Consider the following 25,189-nt stretch of genomic DNA (forward strand, 5'->3'; position numbering starts at 1 on the left):
TGGTTGCATCATCAGTCGACTCTCAGATTGAAACTGACAGCTGGACTGGCTCTGTCACATCACAGAGTGAAGGCTAATATCCAGAGTGGGCTGCAGTTAATCCTACTGGGCAAACAAATTGGCTCTCATCTCTCCTCAGAGAAATCAGCTTGTCAGATCATTCAGATAGTGCTTGTGCATTAAAATGTTGCAGCACATGCCGTTTAAACACATAGAGCCATTAGTGTGCCATGTTGGAACTTCTCAAGTCCCTTGGTCTTGTAAACCCAGTTTGAACTAATTTTATGGATCAGCGGCCTTGGAAGCAGAAACTTAACATGATACTGTACTGTCACCAGTTAATCGGTCAGCCATTTTCTTTTTAAGATTGCTCTCCACACCAAGGAAAATACTCAAGCCATTTCCATGACAGTCTGTAAAGAGCTTCTTCTATCCTCAGAGACTCTCAGTTCAGTCAAAAGCCAGTTGTCATATTCAAGAACAAACGCAAAATTGTGTTGCACTGAACAATCAATTGAAGGTACAGTTTGGAGTTTTTCTGGGCAAATGTCTGTGGAGGCATGATGCAATTTTCCCTTTGAACTCTCAGTTGGCAGAAAAGTGGGACATACGCACAATCCAAGCTTTTTTTCCCCCGTGACCTTACATCACAGGTGTCATCCGGCATATCAGGTGTCAGGTAGGCTTTCACCAGACTGCTCCGCAGAGGCCCATAAAAAGGCCATATGTTTTCAAGTGGCTTTCCAAGTGGTAGAGCACAGCCCAGGACCTGATGCTGTGCACCAGATGGTTTCATTAAGAGCAGTCCTTATTCCACTTACTCCTTTCTGTTAATTCTTTCCGAAGCACACAGTGGGGAGAGCAGGTACACAGAGCTGCGGGCACACGTAATGCCGACGAATACAATACATGTTTTAAGTTAGTCGCCTCTGTCAGGGATATTGGTTTTATTGTTTATTGTTTTTGTTAATTTGAGAAAAAAAACTAACCAAACCAACTTCTATAAGATTGTGGAGCATAAAACTAGAAAAATTTTTAAATGATTGAGAGAGGTAGCGCCAGTTAAACATAACATATGATCTATGGAGGCAGTTTGTCTTTGAACACTCCCTTATAAAGAGATTTTCGTGAGAATGAGGGCTGTATAAATAAACTCGACTTGACTTGACAACTCTGCAGGGTTACAGGTAAGATGGCGCCTATCCCAACTCAATTACACAGATGGGATCACACTCACATTTAGACTATATGGACAATTTAGAGACTTCCATGAACCCATTTTTGGAATTTGGACAACTCACACAAGCGTGAACATGCAAACTCCACGCAGGATGCTCTGAAGATAGAGCGTATAACAGATATATTTAATTTCACATATTATTCATTTTTTTCTTTGATTTTCACTGTCTTATGGTTCCCATGTTTTCATTATTATTCTAATTTTACAATATTTTTCCTAGTGGTAGTGAATACTATAGTGCTGCCCCACACAGTACTAAATATAATTGTGTTATAAATACCTACAGTGTGTATCCATTTTTCTTAGGAGATTTGCTTCAGGTCTAGAAGTGTGCTTTTTACTCTGATTGCAGTCTGTTCAGAGATATTATTGGTTTATTTTAGATGTGTTGCCACAACATCTCTCGTTGGTGTGAGGTGCTGCTACTGGCAGAGATCCCTTAATCGCATGCGCGAGCTAGCATGCGCGAGCTAGCATGCGCGAGCTAGCATGCGCGAGCTAGCATGCGCGAGCTAGCATGCGCGAGCTAGCATGCGCGAGCTAGCATGCGCGAGCTAGCATGCGCGAGCTAGCATGCGCGAGCTAACATGCGCGAGCTAGCATGCGCGAGCTAGCATGCGCCTTGTAGTGCGACGCGCCCAGTTTAAGTATTAAATACAGGAATAGCACCCTCAACTGGTGCTGCGCCCTTTGATACTGCGCGTCTTTTGGCCGTAAAAATACGGTATTTTATATCCCATAAAACATGGTGCCTTAAAGAAAGGCATTTACATTAGTAACTTTACGTTGGACGAAGTGAAATAAGTCCAATTTTTGGAGACAGGTACCGGTGCCCTCAGTGTAAAAACATCTTCATTTTCTTGCCTGGGGCAAATCTAGTTGAAAGTGTTTGTGAATTTGGTAGACCAGGCGACACCTCAATAAGCATTATGGCATATTCTATTGCATGACCCCAGCTCGTCTGGTGAACAGAAGTAAACTCGATTGTCGAATACATAAAAGCAGATCTAAATTGTTGCGCAGGTGGTGTAATGCAAGTTTGGTGGAGACAGATTCTGAGCTTCGTGGACGTGTGTGGTGAATGTCATCTTGCCGTGCGCATCATCTACAAGTTTCCCTGTTTAAACGCACTTTCAGAGCCCCAATCTCATGCATGGATTCCAGTCAGTCAACTTCTGCTTTCGTAATGTCAAGCGATGTTTGCACCTTGACCGCCTTGATTTTAAATGGATTGATGGGAGGAGCTTTGATTGGCTGGGAGTCGACTACCTTCTATCCCGCAATGGCGCTGACGCCGTCTTCCACCTTGCACTCATGCACACACTTGCACTGGGCATGAAAATAGGGCCCAAAAACTCCATCTTGCTGTCCTCCAGAAAACAGGACGAGGATAAGAACAGCAAAGGAGACGAAGTGAAGGGAGAGAAAACAAACGTTTCGAAAACAGAACACTAAATCAAGCCTCAAACATCCGTGTCGCTGGTTTAGAATCTAATTTTATACCATTATTTCTAATGTCTGTTTAATTTCTTGTCATTTTGCTCTGACAGAACCATTTGTGAGGTGAATTTGATACGGGAGGATGGGACAAACATGATTTTAAAGCAAGAAAATAAGATGCGCAGGCAAGACAAAGAAGGTAAGGTTAGTCTACACTACAGTACAGACAAACATGATTCGTGATGACTAATTGTGTGTCTTGCTCTGCTCTACCCTTCAGTCATTGTCAGATCAAATAAAAAAAAAGGTAGAATTAATTCAGGTGTCTATTATTATTATCCATGGCAGGATATGATCCTCGTCTAATCTCCTCATAGCCAGGGGTGAAGGAACCCGAGCAATTTTGAGACACTTGATCATTCACTCATTAAACGGAGTTTAAACAGAGTTAGGCTTGGCGTTGTTACAGTCACACATATACTGAACCGCAAGCTCTTCAAAATATAATTATGTGGGCTATGTCGATAATTAATTTTATGACTTAGAAAAAAAAAACGAGTAAAATTCCATACAGACGGACAAAGACCACAGTCGCAACTATAACACATTCGTTTAATTCACAGTTGTGTTAAAAACAACAGCATTAGTCAAGACATTAATATTGCGGTGGTAGGAAGAAGGATGATAATACAAATAATTTTGAATTAAATGTTCATTGATCCCAAAATTACCCCAAAAAAGTTTGTAATTTTTCTTTTCTTCTTTTTCAATTTTCCAGTGGCCATAGATTCAATATAGTGAAGCTTCAGTTAATGTCACTACATTTTCAAAGTAACTTGCCCAACGCACTTTGCTCTCTCACTATTCAAATTTAAAGCTAACTTAAAACCTTTTGTCTTAAGCGATAAAGCTTATAGTCAGAATTGATGCAAGACACTTCTGACATTTGTTATTTGTTTTTTTTAAATTGATGATGATGGTCAGGTGTTTTTTTTTATGATGATGGACAGAGCATTTTCTTCTATTTTCTATTAGCTATACTTCTAATGATGGTGATTGCTGATATTTTTCAATATTTTCTTCCTATTTCTGTTCTGATTGACACTTGAGACATTTCCTTGTTTACGTCTGTAATGATGGACAGCTATGACATTTTCTAGTTAATTTGTTTTATCAGTGTGATGAAGGAATGCTACCACATGTGCGTTTTTTTGATGATCCTCCCTTAGTTAAGCTGTTGTATGTCACTAACCCGTCTCTTTCACCCCTTTGTAGAAGGTGCTCCTGCTGCACGTGCCACACGCAACAACACCGATTCTAAATTCATTGTTTCTTTTCCCCCTCTTTCCTCTATCTATGGTAAGCCCGTGCTTCCAAATGTGCAGTCAAAGAAAGGCAACGATGCTATGACCTACAGTGTAGTATTAATACTAATAATACGCTCCCGCTAATCACATTGCATTGTTTTGATAATACAATGGATGTTATATACATTTGGATGGCATTCCTGACACTTTCTCTCTGTCTTATGTCCCTCTAGCTCAACCTAACCTGTTGAGGCTGACAGCATCCCCGCGTCAGTTTGAGGATTCCTCTGTAGAATGTTTTTTTTTTGGCTACTTCGCCTATATGGGTTCATTTAGTTCTCTTAATGTGTGAAGTGTGGGTTTCTAGACCGGTTCCAGTGTCTTCCGATAATTTCTGCAGTTTACTGGTGCTTTATAAATAAAATAAACCTGCCTTGAACCCGCCAGCAGTTGGAAATACTGAAGAGTGTGTTCATTACTCAGGCACACACAATCATGGCATGGCCAATTGCTGAATGGCAGCTTCAGCTCACATGTGGGCACACTTTGATTACACAGTAAAATGCAGTGATTATGCAGTTTCTTTTGTTCTGTAGATGAAAAGGCAGAGTACGTGCTCTCTGTAAACTGCTAAAGTCAGTGTCTAAACATACATCTGGCTCTCAGATGGAAAATCATTTCATGTCAAGTGGCACCACAAAATTTCCCCGACGGCGTAGCAACATCGAAAGACTCAGGATTCAGTCCCAAACCTATTGCCAATGTGACATCTATTGAAGACGTTTTTAAAATATTTTTATGTACCAGATTCACCCTCCTTTATCACCGCTTTTCAAACTACATTTTACTACCCCGTTACTCATCAAAGTTCAGTCGCATTCCCCCGATCCCATTATCCAAACCATTTTACTATACAGCTTCCTGCCTGAGACAAGAAGCCAGCTTTTCACAGAGAAGTGCCATCTTTCCCATGAATGCATGGTATAAATAGCATCTACCACGCATGCAGTTTCCACGGCAGTCTTACAAATAGAGATATTTTTCTAAAAACTGGGTATCATACATTTCTCCAGATAGAAGTGCTGCACTGTTGGATATGCTGCGATTTTTTATTGATTTTTTGCTGGAAATGGTTGAAATATTGATCACATTGTTCCAAAAGCATGACATCTTACTTGAATAAATAAATAAATAAATGCAACAGGGCAGCACGGTGGATGACTGGTTAGCACGTCCGCCTCACAGTTCCGTGGTGTGGGGTCCGGTTCCGGCTCCAGCCTTCCTGTGTGGAGTTTGCATGTTCTCCCCATGCCTGCGTGGTTTCCTCAATCTCATATAAATCAGTCATGCAGAGGTGAATCCTTTTGATATGTTGAAGTGGTCATAGGTAGGGATGTCCACATGAATTTTGGTGCAAATTTTTGGATGTTATAGGCAATGAAAGTACACTCATTTCAAATGGAGAGTTTGTAATCGGTCCTTTTCGTGACTCTGCAGTCCCATGGGGAGAGCAGAGAGGGCGCGGCCATATTCCTCATTAAAAGTAGGCGTTTTTCAAGTCGTCACTTATTTCCTAATGTCTAAAAAATTAATAAAGAAGAAAATTTTAATTTCAGTTACCTGATTAAAAAAAATTACAAACTGAGCTTGGTAGAGAAAAATGAGGCATCTTGGATCTTGTCCTCCTTGCGCTTTGAACAATAAATGAGCTCTCAAATACCAAATGTGATTTCAGCTATATCAATTTAATCTCCACTCAGTTAGCTTGACATACAATGGGGTGAAATCAGAGGCAACCAAGTGGACGCTATGTCCTTAGACAAAACGGATCTCTTTAAGTCGAGTATTTTTAACCTGAGATATGGAGTGCTTCATGAAGCCATCTCGGTAAAGGAGTCAAAAGTGGAATTTCTGCATGAGACCTATGCCAAACCATCCAAAATAAAGGGCTGCCATGAATAGATTGGGAAAAAAAAGTTTGTAGGCTAGGCTCATTGGCTGAGTAGCTCCTTGATATGCAAAGCTACTCTCTAAATGTTTAGTTCCAAGTCAAATGTGAAAAAAAAAAACTGTCATTTTAGAACCAGTCAGAATATCACCACTTCTCCTCTGTCTCAAAAATCTCAAGAAGCCTCATATGCGCAACCTAGTGTGACCTACTGCTCACAGTTGAGTAGAACTTTTGGGGGAATGTGCCCTGTGGACATTTACTTCCACCCCAGTCATGAAGAAAGTCATCAAATAAATTTCAATGCCTACTAAGTATACCAATCACACAAAACACGAACCACTCACAACTGTTTTATTTTGTCAAAGTGGCAAAAGGTAGAGAATACCCTTGATACAGATTGCACAGATTTAAGGGCAAAATTTGACTCCAAATAATCCCATTCTTCGGAGTGTTCTTCACACAAGTACAAACTGTATTCTCTCAAGTCCGTATGCCTGAGAAGACTAATTTTCAAATTTCATGAAATGAAAACTGGGAATTACATTGCTAATATATTACTGCCCCGAGGATTAAACTCCTGGGCAATCAGCAGCATAAAGAGAGGATAAAAGAAAAATAAACCAAGAGGGAACAAATAGATGGATGAAGGTCGTTTCATGAGAACAGGGAATTCAGTGTGTATGCGTGTGCGTGTGCGTGAATGTGTGTGTGCTTGCAGTACTCTCAGCCAGGCCGGAGCAGGTGCTAGTTTGCTCCTTGCTTCAGTGAGCTGTGTCTGGGTGGCTCCACTCCCAGCTGGGGCCCAACAACTTGGAGAGAGAGAGGGAGAGGAATGTGTGTGTGTGCATGTGCACGGATGTGATGAGATAAGGTGAGGTGGTCAGAATCGCCGCATCTGAGGCCCGTGTTGTGCGTTCGCCGGAGGGTCAGGGCTCATCACATCACCGCACATGCAGCTGCTGATGGTCACTCAAGTCACCCAAAAAGTTACACTAGAGCCAACTTTTATTTTCACCAAGGTGACTGTATTCTATACTTGCCTCTGCTTACTCAGAATTAATGAGAAATATCTTGGTCTGAGAAATTGGGTTGTAAGTTTGCGCTGATTTCTTGTTCTGTCGTACTCGAATGCAGCCTTTTTACACATTTGTTCTTATTGTGGCGCTTTGGACCTAATATATTCTTGCTTTTGGTGGATTTCCTATAAAATGTACAGAAGGCATAAAGGGATATTTATGTTATCTTTATCCATAGTACCGATGGCCCCCATGAGTGCATGTTTGAATGACAATAAATGCGGCGATTTAAAAAGCCCCAGGAATGATGCAAACACTGGCACTAATTTTATAGTTCTGTAATTAAAATTGATGCCAGTAGTAAAAACACGCCCGCAAAATGACACAGTCGTGACTTTTAACTTGTTTCGTGATATCCAGATGACGTCAACACAAGGACAAGTCGAGCCTAATGCTATTGTTGATTTACTGTATTTTGGAGTGTCATTTTTCTAATGAGTTTCATTTGCAGCAATCATCATTGGCAGATGAAAAGTTTTCAGCCATGTCAATCCCACTGAAACTCAAGTATACAATCAATTCTCACCAGGAAATATTGATAAAAAAAATTAATCATTAGTCAATCTGGAGGTTGCTGGTTTTGTTATTACTTTAGCTAATGCCAAATACTATTTTGTTGACAGTTCAACAGTGCTAAGCTATTGGAAGTTTGCTGTGCTGTTTACCTTGTGCTCTTCCTGTATTGTAACATTGTAACGAACACATCTGTTGCCCTCTGGCAGGCGCTACAGGTGCATCAAAACAAAGACTAACAGACTGAAAAACAGTTTCTTCCCGCGAGCCATCTCCATGCTGAATTCTCCCTCACAACTACCCTCACCCTGCAGAACAGCAACATAATATGTTTTTATTTATCCAATTTTGTATTTTTTTCCATTTAATTATTTAATCTTTAATTAATCTACTTTATATATTTAATTAAATTATTGTTGTATTGTACTGGAGAGGGGGAGCTCTCTAATCGCGTTGCACACTAGTACAATGACAATAAAGGGCTTTCAGATTCTGATTCTGATTTTGAAATATACTGCCAGAATATATAGTAGGAATGCATTGCCCATGATTCATAGTTTCGTGATGACAAAAAGACGCCTACAAGCGTTGAGATGTGGATGAGAATGACGCTAACGTGAATGTGAAAGTAAATAGGAAGGAATTTACCAATTAAATTTATTTTTAAGTAGTTTATCGTATGGATCACTATGACAAGTGAGTGATTGACATACATATGGGTCAAACGCTTACAGACTGGACAATATAAAGAAATGACGCGATGAAACATGCTTAGAAGTGTATCGGTAATTAAATCCACATTTTTCCTCCTTCGGTCATTGTGGTTTAAAAAAAGCAAGAATATATTTTAGATTTTCGAACATTCGCCAGTTACGACTTCCGGGTGTGTTGATTCCGCATAGCGCTGTCCCCTCACGGTATCCAATCACAAGCCGCGTTCGTCACCTTCAACGTAAGGCCAGTGCGAAGGCCTTACTGTCATCAACTCGTGATCTGATTGGCTATCGCAATTGTCTATTAACTGTAAAAGGCCCCTTGAGACACAGAACAGACGCCTGCAAGATTGTATCTCAAGGCCTCTGACGAATTGTGCGTGCCACTGGTATTCTGAAATCTGCCTGGCAACACGAGCTAGCTGAATTCTGATTGGATAAAAACTCTCACCTAAAAATACAACACTAAGATATAATATGACATTAATGTGAAAAATATGATCATTTTGTTAGCCCAGCAGAGAAGGCCTTGAAGGCCTTGACCGCCCACCACTAACTCCCACGTATCCTGTGTAAATAGCCTCTGAGAAAATTGGTGAATGCGATTGCTGGATATTAACTTGGCTTACTAGTTAATGGAAACACCAGCTACTAATATTTTTTTATCTTTTGAAAGCTGTCGCTTTAGTAGTTTGAGGCAACAAATCATTACTGTATGGACGCCGACACCTCATCAATATTACTCTTACTCGATCTTAGTGCCGCTTTTGATACCGTTGATCATAACATATTATTAAAACGCCTTGAAACGTGTGTTGGCATTTCCGGTTCAGCGCTTTCTTGGTTTAATTCGTATCTGTCGGAGAGGACGCACCGTGTAATTCATGGCAATACGACTTCGGATCTTTGTAAGATCATATGTGGAGTTCCGCAGGGATCGGTACTTGGACCTCTATTGTTTAGCATCTATATGCTACCGCTTGGTGATATTATACGGAAATATAACATTAGTTTTCACTGTTACGCTGATGATACGCAATTATACATGCCGTTGGATATAACGAATCCCCGCGACTGCTATAAATTAGAGGCGTGCCTTGCCGAAATTAAACAATGGATGTCTTTCAATTTTTTGCGTCTTAACTCAGATAAAACCGAGATGCTCATCATTGGACCAGCGCGTCATCGGTACCTTTTCAAAGACACCACTCTGAATATCGATAAATGTAATATTATCCAAAAGGATTCAACAAAAAATCTCGGTGTTATATTTGACGCAACTATGTCTTTTCAAATGCACATTAAAAATATTACTCGAACTGCGTTTTTTCATCTGCGTAACATTGCTAAAATTCGCCCAATTCTATCAACGTGTGACGCGGAAATCTTAATCCATGCGTTTGTTACATCTCGCCTCGACTATTGTAACGCTTTGCTCTCGGGTCTCCCCATGTCGAGTATTAAAAGTCTGCAGTTAGTTCAAAATGCAGCAGCTAGACTCTTAACTAAGACGAGAAAGTTTGATCATATTACCCCGATATTAGCCAATTTGCATTGGCTTCCGGTCCACTTGAGATGTGATTTTAAAGTTCTGCTACTTACTTTTAAAATATTGCACGGCTTAGCACCTTCTTATCTCGTTGACCTCGTGGTACCATATGTTCCGTCCCGAAACCTTCGCTCACAAAATGCTGGTCTTTTAGTGATCCCGCGAGCCAAAAAGAAGTCCGCAGGTTCTAGAGCGTTCTCTATTCGGGCACCAATGCTTTGGAATGCACTTCCCTCAGATATTAGAGGCGCCACCTCAGTAGAAATGTTCAAAACACTATTAAAGACGCATTTATACTCTTGTGCATTTAGCTGAAATATTTGTTGGCCTGTTTACTGCCGCTTTTTTTTTTTCTTTTGTTTTCTTTTCTGCCCCCTTTTCCCCCGGCTGGGGGATTAGGTGACGGTGACCCACTAGGAAGTTTAAGGCATTGACCAACTGGGCATGCACCTGTTCCAGTGATGTCGTCTTCCTGCAGCGCGACATTTGATCAATTTATTTATATACTTTAGCATCTAATTTAATTATTTGTTGGCCTGTTTACTGCCGCTTCTTCTCTTTTCTGCCCCCTCCTTCCCCTGCTTGGGAATTAGGTGATGGGGACATGCTTTGAAGATTACGGCACTGACGAACCGGGAAGGGACCTGCTCTGCCGAAGTCGTCTTCATGCAGCGCCTTTTCTGATTTCCTTATATTTCAGCACTTCATTGAACTACTTGTTGGCCTGTTTGCTATTTCTGTTCTTTCTTTTCTGTTCCCAATTCCCCGAATTAGGTGATGGCGATTCACTTGGAAGTGGCTGTACTGAATTTACACCAACTGGCCGGTACAAGATCGAAGGCTCATCTTCGGATATGCTGCCATGGATATTACGGCCCTGGATGAGGACCCACTCCACTGAAGTCATCTTCCTGCAGCACTTCATTCAATTGACTCTTATATTATCTCATCTATTATTGCATAGCATCATTGTATGTGCCAAATGTTGCCCAGTTGGCATCCATTGCAGCCTGGTCATCCTGGAAGGGGGATTCCCCCATCTGTGGTCCCTTCTCAAGGTTTCTCACTTTTCCCCTAATGAGGTTTTGTGAGTTTTTCCTTGCCCTCCTGGGGGTTAAGATCGGGGATGTCGATTGTGGCTATGTAAAGCCCTTTGAGACTGTCTGTGATTAAGGGCTATACAAATAAAATTGACTTGACTTGATTGACTTGACTGTTTACAGCAACCGAGAATTCCACTCATGCAACAATGTACACTAAAAAAGCTCTCTGCATCCCGATGTCTTTTCCTCTTCAAACAAACTTCTCACTTGAGTGTTTTCCAACTTCAGATTTGTTGCTGCATGTTGTCGCCTCTCAATTGTCCTTTTGGTTATGCATTCCAGCTGCTTTAAGCTGTCTGTCACGCATTCATTTTCAGCATCCTTCTTCTAATGATCTCTCTTGATCAGTGCCCCACTATCTTCGGGCGACTCATCTGCCTGTTTCATCCTCGCTTGGCTTGGTTGGGACTGGCAGTTGGAGGAACCCAGGTGTGGTTCTGGAGGTACCCAGCTGTGAGCCACCAGTTTAAGCAGCGTACTCTTGTCACTCTGTCAGTCACGGCTGGCAGAGGCCACTCCGGGATGTCTGGTGTCCAGATGACACAGTGTCTGGTAGTAAATGTGCATATGAGGCCACTTCATTAGTATGTGGGTATGAATTTGTGTTTGTTGCACAATTCTCACTGATTAAGTGTAGTATCATTGAGAGGAGATGTTTATGTTTCCCAAATTCAATGCCATGTAACACGGGACTGACGCATGTGGTAATTAGCATGTTTAATTTAATGGTGAAATTACAGTAGGTTTATTAGTCACAAGTAAGCTATTCGAAAACTATCCCATTTAATCTGAAGGTTCATTATTGGGCATTTTTCAAGGACGGGCAAGCATATGTAAATAACGTGGGGGCTGATGTGGATCGTTGTATTACCAATGAGATGCACAGGATATGCTCAGCTACATTTTTTTAACCAAATGACCCATGATTGGGGACGACTGCACTATACTAAGCAAACTGAGCCAACACACACACGCGCATGTATATTACTAAAATTAAAAAACTGAAAATAAAAAAAAATATAAATAAAAAATTCAAATTATAAAACCTACAAATTTTCTGTTTCGTCCGAGCAACACTGGCCAGCTCCCACCATGCTATTTTATATTGTGCCCTCAGGAAGCATGAAGTATTAAGGAAAAAGCTTGGAAATGCGTCACGTTTGCATTCAAGGTTTTTTGTTTTTGCAAAAATTGTCAAAAACAGAAGGGCAACATGTAAACTACAGTATGTTAATGTCAGAATTTAGTTTACCAATGGCTGGTCAAACGTGAAATAAGATTCACGTTGGTAGAGTTTATTTGAGGAAACAATAAAGTAACAGACAGAGGACAATACCTGTCCGTCAGAATTGACGGACGATCCATGGATCCATCACTGACAGACATTTTCCCATGCACGGAAGTGATTTTCGGCTGAATTGAATAACAGAACACATTCCCACTAAACACCGAACAACAACACTTGAAGCGCTGGTCCTCTTGAACACTAATCTGATCAAACCTGTGTTGGTTTACTTTATTGCTGTTTTCACAGCAACAAATTTAAAGATGTTGGTGTAAGCACTGAAATGGAGAGAATCAAGAGATAATCATGCAGTCTCCTCTTGCTGAAGTTATCCAGCTCACGTCTTCCTAACACTATAGTTGACGTGATCCACATCGTCTCTGTAAAGCTCGGAGTCTCTATCCATGCAGTGGCACTAATTCATTTAACTGCTGTGTGAAACATGAGTGACAGATGTCATCATCTTCACTTTTAAATTACTTTCTTCTTATGACACTCTTAACACCTGCCATGTATGTGGGCTCAGTAATGAGGGAGCTCATCCTGAAAATGAGAATGCACTGCAAATTACAATTACAGATGTTTAGGCTGTTAGCCAAGCTTGTCATTGGAATTATGATAGCGATTCAGCCCATTATCTTTCAAGTAATATGGAAGTGCCCCTTTGCTGAGTGCTGTATGCAACAGATGTCAAAATGCGACACAAAATAAGATTTCAAGTAGGTTCTTTGTTGAATGCAGCACTTCATAGATGGGGAGAGGCCTATTAGAGTATTTGCTTCTCTGGCGCTTGCCGAATTGAATTCGAGCAAGCAATTTTTTTTCAAGCATCGAAGTGAGAATTTATTAAGGTAAAAAGGCTGTGCCAGCATGCCTATTTAATTTTCAAGTGCTTGAGCCACATTAGCGATAAATGGAAAGTCTTACATTTACAGACAAAAAGAAAAAATATAAGATAAATCCAAGCCTAATTGTCATGTTGGCAACATAATTCACGTTGTTTTTTTCAGTAGTCCTTTGGTAAATGCTAACCAATCACCTTGCTTCAATTTTTGATTGACAGTACATTGCAAAAAAAAAAAAAATGACATAAAACATGTAATATTGTTTAGCACCTTTCCAACACATATAAGAGATATAACCAAAAACTTATTGGAATCGGAAAAGGTGTGTTCACCAAATCGAACAGAATCTAATCATTCCCTTTAAAATGTATTACGTATCATCTTTTATTAGAGCGATATATATCTTTGAAGGGAAATGCCACATTTACGGTACTGACACGTTCATGCTCATGTCCGTAAAATGACACTAAACTTATTGTATCCGCGGACTGCATGTGTATCATCCATCCATGATCTGATCCAGTTCTCCGAACGAGGGTCATAACCTGGAGCGAATCGCAGCTGTCTACGTTAGTAGGCAGGGTACACCCTGGACTCGTTGCCAGTCAATTGCAGGGCAGACAAAGACGAAACCGAAATCGAACCGAATCGCATCGTTCCCCTTCAAAATGAACTGTCCATTCATCATATCACACGCCATGTATCGAATCATTTTTTTAATTATTGTTTTTTTTTTTTTTTTTTTTTATTAGAGACATGCACTTACCTAATAATAAGCCGTGCTACCAATGTAGCTGCCATGGCTTATGTTGACTTGTGCGCAGATATTAATTTTGAGAGGTGATTTCGGATTTTGAGCAAAGGCTGGCTTTTGAAGGGCATCCATGGTTTATGCTATTTGAATGAATCGTTTTGAGAATTGCACTCACGATTTGATTGTTTAAAGATATTTTAGTAATAATTTACTTTTCTCACCTTTTCCACAGAGGGAGGCCTCTGCACTAGGAGCTGTGCTGGGTTATAATAGATAGATAAATAACTTTGTTTATACGTCTTCTTAATCTTTTGTTCGTGTCACAAAATTTTCATCACACAATTTCTGCAATTAATATCAGCTTTTAGTTTGTATGGTTGACCACATGCTTAGTATTATTAATATTTCTATGACAATGGCTAGTCACTAATTCGGCTATTGTAGCCTTGCTACTTGACCGAGTACACTTGTTTCTTAAGGGGCATACATGATGTAACAGCTCATAGAAAGAAAGGGTATTAATGTTCATTTTACATACGTAAACATTTTTTGTGGTATTTTTTTTTAGAAAGGAATGATAATGTCAGGTTTTGGTTTTGGCATGGTAGAGGATTGAGGTGGAGGTCCCAAATGCAGAGAAGCCAAAAAAAAGTGTTTTATTTCCTAATGAGAACTCATAAGCAAACAAAGAACTGGGGAAAATCAAAATTGCTCAGGTGCAAAACTCTAGAAAACTAACTCCTGCGTGGCTTAGACAAAAGGCACGAAACAACACGACGGGAGACAGGCAGGAGGACAACTGTCATGGACAAATGAGCCCAAAAGGAACTGAAAGCAAACAGGGAACTAAATACAAATTAACGAGACAATGAGAAACACCTGGACAAGACACAAAGAGTTGGTGGGAGCTGATTGGTTAACTCTGGGGAATGGGATGACAAGCACAGGTGGACACAATCAGCTTTAACAAGCGACACACCAAACACAAGGAAAAACATGGCACTAATTACGAAATCAAAAAACAACAAACAAAGACCATGACTGATAAAACACCAGGATTCCGAAAAAGAAGAAAATACTATTTTATTTATTCTCAACATGCTTATTCACTGGGATCTCTGAATAAATATTATTGTCTCTGTCGTTTATAAAGTTCCCCATGCCATATCTGATAACATCCATGTTTTGCATGTCAAAGGAATTATTTATCCGTGAAAATGAAGGCTGAGAAGCGAAGAACGAAGCTGACATCTCCTGGGAGACGACGTACTAGGAGGTGTTGCACCTCACACTCTTTTTGACACGGCTCTCCACCTTGAATTATCAATTTGATGCACTTATGAGACATGACGAAAGCAAAGGTTCTGTACAAGTAAATTCATATTTATGCCAGCAAAACATGCACGGGTGTCTGCAACGCTGACACGCAAATTATATAGAAACCTTACTAAATTGAATAGTCTATTAATATGTAAAAATGTGTCTTACTGCCATTAAATTTCTCATTTCCCAACTCTGAAAATATGCTCAGGGATCATTTCACACAGACATAATGTTACATAAACAACTTGTTTGTGAAGGAAAAGACAACATTGGCTTTGTAGGTTGGTGCTTTTTAGGGGCTGTGAGCAATTAAATGCGAATTACTAGGGAACACACCCATGATTCAATAAATGTACTCAATGCGAGTTCATTTTTACATTCAAGATGGAAAATGTCAAAGACTCAACAACTGATCCAAGTTTTTGTTACAATGATTTCTTCAATTCTCTGGAGTTCAGTGCAGTTCTGCTCTATTACAAGTCAGCTGGGCCATTTTTCTTATCCTTGTGAGAACCCACATCCATGATGCAGACAGCAAAATGGTGGTCCTAGAACACAGCCCTCACATTTTTACAGGGTCCCCCATTCACAGATTTCTCTATCATAGTTCAAATGTCGGGTGAAATCACTCTCCCTCCGTCTTACGGGTCCAAGGCCACCATCTGGTCCCGTGGCTTATCCAAGACCCAAGGTCCCCGTCTTCTGGCAATCTGCAATCTTATCAATTTGGTGTGGGTGTGTGATTATGTATGGGTGTCCAGATCTCAAATTGTCGTGTTTATGTGTGAGTTCCAGCCGTGTGTCAAATTTATGTCTTTGGCTCTCCTGTGTATGTCTCAGCAGTTGTATGTGTTGAGTATGGGTTATGAACATTCTACAGAATACAATACATTTAAACTAAGTAATATATGAATATAACATATGAGAGTAATATAATACCAGTAAATCAAATCACTTGTCATTACTGGGCAAAGTACTTCTAGTTTCATTCGATAAATGCTTTTTGTTTATTAAATACTTAACACCTGTAGCAATTATGAACCTGTTAATGATTGTCATGCTTGTCATGCATCAGATTAATGCTTAAGATCAGGCCACAAATATAATACAGTCCTTCAGTGCATACAAGTTGTATGTTTAAAAGCTTATTATTGTAGTTTTTAGTAGTCCAGATAGTTACTGGCCACTGTCTTACTTCATTCTGAGTATCGTATTTATTAGACTTCAAGTCATACTTTGGCTGATCCTTTGACTTATTACTCAGGTGCAACTTACATATATTAAAATTACAACTCAGAATAGCACCCAAAACCCCAATACCTAATCGTGTTGATGGCAGCAAACGAGAAATTTGAAATTGTTTTTGGAAATCATTGACGTGTCCTCTCGGCCAAAAAGAAAACGGTCATGTCATTATTCACACCGCTTAACCTGTACAGGGTCGCGGGAGGGAGCCTGAACCTATCCCAGCTGACTACGGGCGAAAGGCGCACTACACCCTGAACTGGTCACCGGCCAGTCGCACAGGCACACACAGACACCATCACTGAGTGGGAACCGAACCCACGCTGCCTTCACACAAATCCGGCGAATGTACCACTACACTTCAGTGACCCGAGAAAAGGGTCCATACCGATTCTTATTCTTATTTTTTTTTTGTGTTGATATGGATATGTTCGTGGCCGTGGAATGTGTAACTTGCACGTCTGTAAAGGCAGCATTAAGCCTGAAATGTCCATACAGGATTTGGAGCAACGCATTCTGCTTTCACATGACTAATAAGAAACCAAAAGTATTTCAATTTCCATCTTGATGGAGAGACACTTGAATGAGTGATTTTGCAGAACTTGTGTGGTTGGAGAAACAACAGTGGCGCAGAGTACGGGTTCAAAGAATACCACATGGAGAACAAGGCTGGCCAACACCAAAAGGATGTGGGAAACTGGTTTATGAGGTGTTGCTGGACTGGGACAACAGGCTTCTGCCTAATGAGGTCATCCATTAGCCCACCCAAACCCTCCTACCACTCTCAACAATGAGCACTACAGGTGCTCTGCGGCCGAAAGTGGTTCTGAGTTTAGGTGCTTACATGACTTTTCCGCTTTCCTTTTATTTAATGTTTAAGCTTTTCTTCAACAAAAGAACATGAAACTCATTTCAGAAAGGATCTACCTATAAGACAAGTGAAGCCACAGCTGTATGGTTTTCTGATTTCTTTTTCAGATATTTCCTCAATAACATTTTATGCTATTGTTTAAGCACTAGTGCTAATTTTTGTTTCGTGATTGAAAACAGTCCTGTATTCTAGGCTGCAAATTAAGATCAAAGAGGACTCCAAAGTAATTTCAACATTTTTATGACATGACATATCATCTGTGACGGGCTGTGCAATTCACACAAAGGCCTTCCGTGAAGTCCTGCTTAGTCCCACTTGAATAAATCACCCCTCAAAATAATATACCGAAACATACTTACACAGTACAGAGTGAGTGTTGGACGACCTAGCTTCTCCTGAAAGGTCCGTCTTGAAAAATGACCTCAAAAGTGTATCCGCATTAAATCCACACGTTTCCCTCCTTCGGCCATTATGGTTTAAAAAAAGCAAGAATATATTTGAGATTTTTGAACGGTCGCCAGTTATGACTTTCTGGTGTGCTGATTCAGCATAGCGCAGCCCCCTCACGAGTGAGTATTCAATTAAGAAACGCGTTCATCACCTTCAATTTAAGGCCAGCCAATTTAAGGTCACTGTCATCCCTCATGATCTGATTGGCTATCACAACTGTCTATCAACACTGAAAGTCCATCGACTTTGACAGAATAGATCCCCACATGATTCTGAAGGCCTTGGACGAATATTGCGTACTTCTGATATTATGAAACCTGCCTGGCAACACGAGCTAGCTGAATTCTGATTGGATAACAACTCTCACCTTAAAATACAACACTGCATATCATTAGGTATTTTTTCCTCTTCCACGCAAAGATTCTGATGAGTTTTATAATATATATATATATATATATATATATATATCAAGTGATTAATTTTTTTAACTAATGAATCACAAATAATTCCATGATTAATCAGGATTAATCACATTTTTCAACTATTTTTTGCAAAGCTTGTAACAGATATTTACTTGAATAATATCTTGGAATTGATGCAAAATCACCCAATATGAGTTATATTTAATGAATGTTCTAATAGCTTTCTTTGATTCTTGAATACGATCGAAATGGAGACATCTTTACAGCCATTTCTTTTCGAAAAAATTCTCACAACTGCCCACAAGTGCCACGCTCCAGCAGTGTTGGTTTGCAAGGCCCAGTGGTAACGTGAACACGATGTTTTGTTCTGAGGCATGCTAAAGATGTACAGCTAATATGGCACAATATTTGCAAAGTATGCTAATTTATGAAGTAAATCAAACTGAGTTTTTTTAGTTAAAATATTTAACTTAGTTAAAAAATTTTGGATTAATCACCTGAGTTAATGCTTTAATTTTGACAGCCCTAACATATATACAAATTACAATTACAACAGAACTTGACTCTGCAGAATCTATGTGATCTTGACAATGTACTGACTTGCTATTGAAATACTTTCTCTCCAAATGATGCTTGCCTGTTTTGTTGCAAAAGTCTCGCATGCAGAAAGTGTCTCCCCTGCCTGGTAATATCTCCGACAGTATATTTGAACCTCCTTGACCCCAGCTTCTGGTTTATGGGCACTCATCCAAACAACGTTAGAGGTCGAGTGGGACACATTAGGGGAGTGTTAGATATGCAGGTAGCGTCTGATAGGATGTAATGACCCTTGGACAATGCTTGGTTTCACCCATGAGATGTTACACATTTCCAAAGACCCGGGCAGTGTAACGAGGGAAACATGGAGCCTTAGACCTCACACTGCATTTATGGGAATATCTGTCACATTAATGAGCAACATTGCCATTAGTGGTGATAGCTGAAGAAAGCATAGCATCTCTAGCCTCATGGCAAAAGCCAGTGTCATGTTACATCAGTGTTCAATTTAACAGAGGAGAGTGTCTGAAAGCATTGCCATGTGCCAATTACCTCAAGTCCTGCTAGTCAGCTCCTTGTAATTGAAATTTATTTTGCCGCCAATCAGGAATAGGGCATCATGATTAGACCCCTGAAGTTTTGTGCACATAGTATTTGAATACAATACTATGACCATAGCCTAAAATTCACAATCTCTCACTATTTCATGGTTCAAATGGCTGTTTTGTGGTTACACGTGCAACACGTTGGGGTATTCATTGATAGGATGTGCAAAAATGACAGTCTTCCTATTTACAAATTAAACTACCTCCAGTCATCGCTCTCCGGCACGGTGGACGACTGGTTAGCACGATGGCCTCACAATGCAGAGGTCGTGGGATCAATTCCGGTTGTTTGGATGTTCTTCCCATGCCTGCGTGGGTTTTCTCCGGGTACTCCGGTTTCCTCCTACATTTCAAAAACATGCACGATAGTTTGATTGGACATTCTAAATTGGCCCGAGGTATGAGTGTGAGCACGGATGATTGTCGTCTATATGTGCTCTGTGATTGGCTGGCAACCAGTTCAGGGTGTACCCCGCCTGCTGCCCGAAGATAGCTGGGATAGGCTCCAGCACCCCCCCGCGACTCTTGTAAGGAGAAGCGGTACACATAATGGATGGATGTCTCTCCTTCCCCATGACATAGAGCCTCCTGTTTGTCTACTCTGGTCACGTTTGGTACACTTATGGAAGAACACTTGCAAATAGCAGCTAGCAATGAGTCCACAAAACTAACACCATAAACAATTGAAAGCATCCAGGAAACGTGTGTAAATCTTGCAATTGGGGCTGAATAATTTGATAGCAACGATACAAGTCCCCTGTGAAAGTATATTTATTTATTTCCAATGCAAGGCCAAGAAATGCTGTGAAATTTCTGGGAGACTCCATTAGAGGAAGCTGTGTCCAATGATAAGTTTTTATTTCAGAGGGCAACAAAGCTGTGTTGGCCCCAAGGAATGAATGATTTCTATTCACCACAGGTCTGTGGGAGGTTGTGTTATCTATGGAGGACGTATTTTGGCTTTCATTGCTGCATTTGAGGGCATTCACGCAGAGTTTGTGAGCCTTTAAAAAGGGAAGCAAGCTTTCAGCGCTCTCTAGGTTTTTTGCTGTTCTGAGAAAAATGCCTTCATCGATTAAAACGAGGCCTGACTGTACTGTAGGGATGGCCCCAATGGCCCATTCTTCCCCCGCTGCTGCTTTCATTTGCATTTGCCCCTTTTGCCTGCATCTGCATGCTTTCTGAGTGAAATTAGCCCAATGTGATGACTGATGTGCCACCGGGATCTCACTGATAGCTGCCTACCACCAAGCCAACTGGCGAGACAGAGAGCAGCAGGCTTCCTTCCCAGCAGATAACATGAACGGTTGTTATTATTATTATCCTAGCTCCCTTCTCTTGAAAAATATTCAACAATCTTCCCCCAAGGGTTGCCAATGGAGGAGCCAAGAGCCCGCAAATCTGTCTGTTTATATACATCACATCAAGAGCAAATATTAATGCTCAATTTCCTAGCAGTGGGCCATCCTATAATGCATTTATCCTCTGCAAATACCAATGTCACGCTAACTCTGGGGAAAGGCATCAGCTGAAATGTTATGAATAACTTGATCAAATTACACAGTCAAAGCAGGAGGGGAATAATAAGGCTGGTGCTGTGGTGCTTGGCAGCCACAAAGGGCCCCGCCAGGTTAAGGCACCCGGCCAGACACCATGCCTGGAACTAAATGAAGCCGTTAGGAAATGGTACAGGTCATCAGAGGCATACGTGGCGCTCTTTCAGGGTCTGCCATCTCCAGAGAGGTGATATACATTGAAATGAAAAAGTAAATATTAAATACAGTGATACCACTCATTGTCATTTTTTTTTTGCCTTATGTGAATACATTCGTGAATTGATTAATTAATTTGATATTTTTATTCTAATATAAATTAACTAAATTACAGCTCTGCTTAATGTAAATTAAATTCTATTAAAATAACTAATTTGATTTTGTCTTTTCTACATTGTTTTTAATGACATTAATATATAAGAAACCTGGTCGTCCCAAAATAGATTTTGAGTGCGATAGTGATTTTTTTTTTTTTTATAATCCGGGCCTTACTTAAGAGAGAGTTTAATCATGATTAAACACAGATGGCATCCACATTCACACACATTTTTCTGAAATGAAAAAGCAGCATCACTCAATGTGTTCGCGAAATAATTTCCTGAAACTTTCTCCTTCACACTAATTCAATTATAAATCCAATATCTTTCCTCCCTATGCCAAATGTCAAGCTGTGCTGGAGTTATTGCTGACTATGCGCAGAATCAGTTGGTTTTGGATGGAAAGATATAAACCGAGGCATGCTGGGATGCGCCGCTCCAGCTGTATTCCTGAATGCAGGTTGATACAGAAATTAGTTATCGCCTTCATCTGTCCTAAATCAATGTCTTCAGCTTGGAAAAATAACACACAAAAAGATGCCTTATCATTATCATCTGTGCGTTAACTTATACAGCCAACAACTTCCCTCACTGACTCACACAATCACATATTCTGCAGGAAGTGTGTTTGCAATCACTCCTTTGTAATGCGTGCTGACAGAAATGTATTCATTTTATTTATTTAATCGGAAATTAAAAAAATGGAAAAAAAAAAAGTTCCAGCGGGATTTAATAGATTATGGTTCATGAAACTGTTTATCTCAACAGATACAAGCAGGACATACACAGATTTATTTGATAAAGTGGTGACGCAGTGCTTACAATATTCAGTTGATTGTAAAATTATTTTAAAAACAATTTTTGTCCGAAACAAAGTGTTTTCCAAGTTTTCATGAATACCTCACAGTTCCTAGGTTTGAGGTGTGCATCTCAACTTGGTACCTGTGCGTTTTGTTCTGCCGATACATCCCTTGGTTTAAATAATGAAACATTTGGAATTGTTCATTGAGATGAATGCGGGGGGGGATGTTTTTTTTTTTGTTGTTGTTTTTTGTCAATATGTGCTCTGCGACCGGTCCAGGTAGTACTCAGCGTCTTGCTCGAAATCAGCTGGCATCGGCTCCACCGGACCTGTAACCCAAATAAATAGGATGCCACGTCACAGTCAACTACTCCAGCATATGGCCCCTTTTTAGCTTTAAGTGCAGACTGATGGGCCCAGCCCCCAAGAGACAGCTGATATTGATGCATATATGCGACACAACTGTAACCGGATAGAATAACATGTTGGGAGTCAGAGAGCTCTGGAATGGCGCCACTACCAACAAGCTTGTTGGAAATACACAAAGTATTGCATCCGTCAAGGAAAATAGATATATAGTTTGTAGAAAAGATGAAGTGGTAAATGTGACTGCATAGTTATATGAGAGTCACACATTACTTCAACAGCAGAGTCTCTAATAAACCAATTGAAATAAAGCAATACAGAACAGTTTTCATATACCAGGTCTATGCCATTTGTTATGGATGGTCTTATGGCCAGAGAAGGGATGACCACGCAGAGGCAAGTGTTTGAGAGCAGTGACACTGGCTTTATTCAAACCACTGACTTAACACAACGTCGTCGCAAGAGTAAAAACTAGTTTGCACTAACAAGGACTAGTGGATAGTGATGGGTCCAGCGACACTGAGGCGTCGATGCGCGCGCCGAGCTTCCAGGGCAAACCCCGTGTCGGTGCGCGTACTGCTTTGAGAAAGTCACGTGACCACTACCAGAATCGTGTCGACACAGCGGTCGCGCGCCAAACTGTGTTCAAAAGGAAGCGCATCTGTCAACAGGATGGACGCTCAAAACAAGCATCGAGTTATTGGCGTGTTACTTTGCGTAAAATATCCGCAAGATGGAAGACATCACTGTTGATGCGCACTCAGAGGTGCAGCACTTATATGTCAGCAGGACACGTTGCACGTACGGAAGACCCGCTCTTATACTGGAAGTCCATGGAGGCAACGTTCCCTCACCTATTTATATTTGCCACACAGGCGTTGTGCACACCGGCCTCTTCAGTGCCTTGTGAGAGTATCTTCTCAAAGGCGGGTGAAATTGCCTAAAAAAAAAAGAAATAGACTGAATAACAAAACGCTGGAGAAATTTTTTTTTAATAAAAATCTTTAATTACAATGAGTCCATTGTCATTCACAACACTTTTACTTCGGCATTCAGACAGATGTTCACGTAATTTATCAACTGCGTCTCTCAAAGATTTTTTTTTTATGAAATTGCGTGCATGTAAAAATAATGTGAAAGCAAATGCCTAATCAGAATCAGAAATCCCTTTGTCATTGTACTCAAGAGTGCAACGAGATTAGAGAGCTCCCCTCTCCAGTGCAATACAACAATAATTCAGTTAAATATATAAATTAGATAAATAAGAGAATAATTAGTTTGATGGAAAGTAATACAAAATAGGATATATAAAAACACATCACGTCGCTAATCAATGGAATTGGATAAAGTTAGTTTGACAGATCAGTGTCAGATGACCCTGTCAAATGTTTCCTGCAAGTCCACCAGGTGTCAGTATTCAGCAACACAGTGTCAACACAGTGTCAATACATTGTGTCACTGTGTCGAAACAATACAGGATGCCTCATCTACCCATCACTACTAGTGGACGAGAATCAATGTAAAAAAAAAAAAAAAGGCTATTTACAAAAACTAAACCAAAAGTGTCCAAGAAGCACTTAAACAAAAAAAAAAACTTAAATACTCTTGGTCTGCTAGCTAGACTTGTAACTCAAGCACAAAACCACAGTAGAACTTAGTTTAACTAACCTTAAACACTACCGGCACAAAGACAAATGGATACGACTCGAGAGCCCACGGGATTTGGCAAGCAGCAAGCAGCAGGACCACATGCAAGGCAATACTCCAGCAGTATTGTTTGTTTGAGGCTGAACCTAAATACTACAGCCTGCTGATTAGCACCAGGTGGATCGGACTGATTGGAATTACTTCCCTTCTGTGACTCCGCCCACTACTCCACCAGGATGGACTGTGGGTGGAGAGAACATATTAGCAACAGGACATGACACCATTATTAGAAATGTTGCAAGAAGTTACTCTATTTTTTCCTTCTAGCAGAATAATGCTTTTGTTGATAAATGTTTAAATTCATACTAACCTCAATTGTGCTGTCAGCTTAATAGGTCCAACCTGGTTTTAATTTGCGTGTAGAAAAGGTGTTACATAACGTATCGCCTGGAATATTCTCGTATGGATTAAATGTTACATGAAACAAAATGTCAACATGAAGCATATTATTTTTTATTTTTTTACTATGAAAGACCTACTTTAATATGATACATTCTTTGTTTGATGAGAAAAGTAGAGTTTTAATCAAACAAATATATTGCAAACATATTTGGAATGGTCCAATCTTGAAAATGTCACGTAATGCCAACCTTTTACATCAATGATGATGACATTATAAAACTTAATGCTTCTTAATATTATGAGAGACGTTAAATGTATGTGATGGTGATTATTAGTATTCCCACTGGCATTGTATAGTCAGTTTAATTTAAAATGTTGATTCTTTAACCAAACTTTGGTGCGAACCAAATCAGCCAGTTCAGCAGTAGTTAACATTGCAAAAGTAATGACGATCTGTCAAGAACTGAACCAAACCAAGAAACGAAAGTGAAAAATTAACTAGTGGTGACTTTGCTCTAGCGTCTTTCATTTACAGTCAAGGTGCGGAGGTGTTAAACTATATCAAGCCTAAAAGGTAAGCAGAACTGCACTGAGTTTGTAGGACGCACACAATACAGTAATGTCACATTCCGGTAAGTTACTTTTACTTGATTGCTTGGGGAAGTTTTCAAAGTGGTGGGAATGTGGAGTTTTTGTGTTTAGCAATGCGTCAACCACCACATACTCGGGTCTACGCAGTAAACTGAAAAGATTAATTGGAGGGTTTTGGTCACCCGTTTAGGTTCGGGGTGGTAGCTAAATGCAGCAAACCCTAGCTCCACCTCTAGTTACCATGGTAGCAATCTATGCTCTCCATTGAGTTCTGGCTGACTT

General features: G+C 40.2%; 1 long non-coding RNA gene across 1 annotated transcript; it reads right to left on the minus strand.

The window, feature by feature from the left end:
* Nucleotides 1-21,868: 21,868 nt before the first annotated feature.
* LOC148319527 (uncharacterized) lies at nt 21,869-24,060 on the minus strand. Its single transcript, XR_015839831.1, has 3 exons — nt 23,936-24,060; nt 23,122-23,207; nt 21,869-22,230 (listed from the first exon to the last, which is right to left on the minus strand). It is a non-coding gene; the product is annotated as an uncharacterized LOC148319527 (long non-coding RNA).
* Nucleotides 24,061-25,189: the final 1,129 nt, after the last annotated feature.

The sequence above is a fragment of the Idiotropiscis lumnitzeri genome, chromosome 18 (assembly GCF_059441095.1).
Source record: "Idiotropiscis lumnitzeri isolate Australia: NSW breed Sydney's pygmy pipehorse chromosome 18, RoL_Ilum_1.0, whole genome shotgun sequence".
Lineage (NCBI taxonomy): Eukaryota > Metazoa > Chordata > Actinopteri > Syngnathiformes > Syngnathidae > Idiotropiscis > Idiotropiscis lumnitzeri.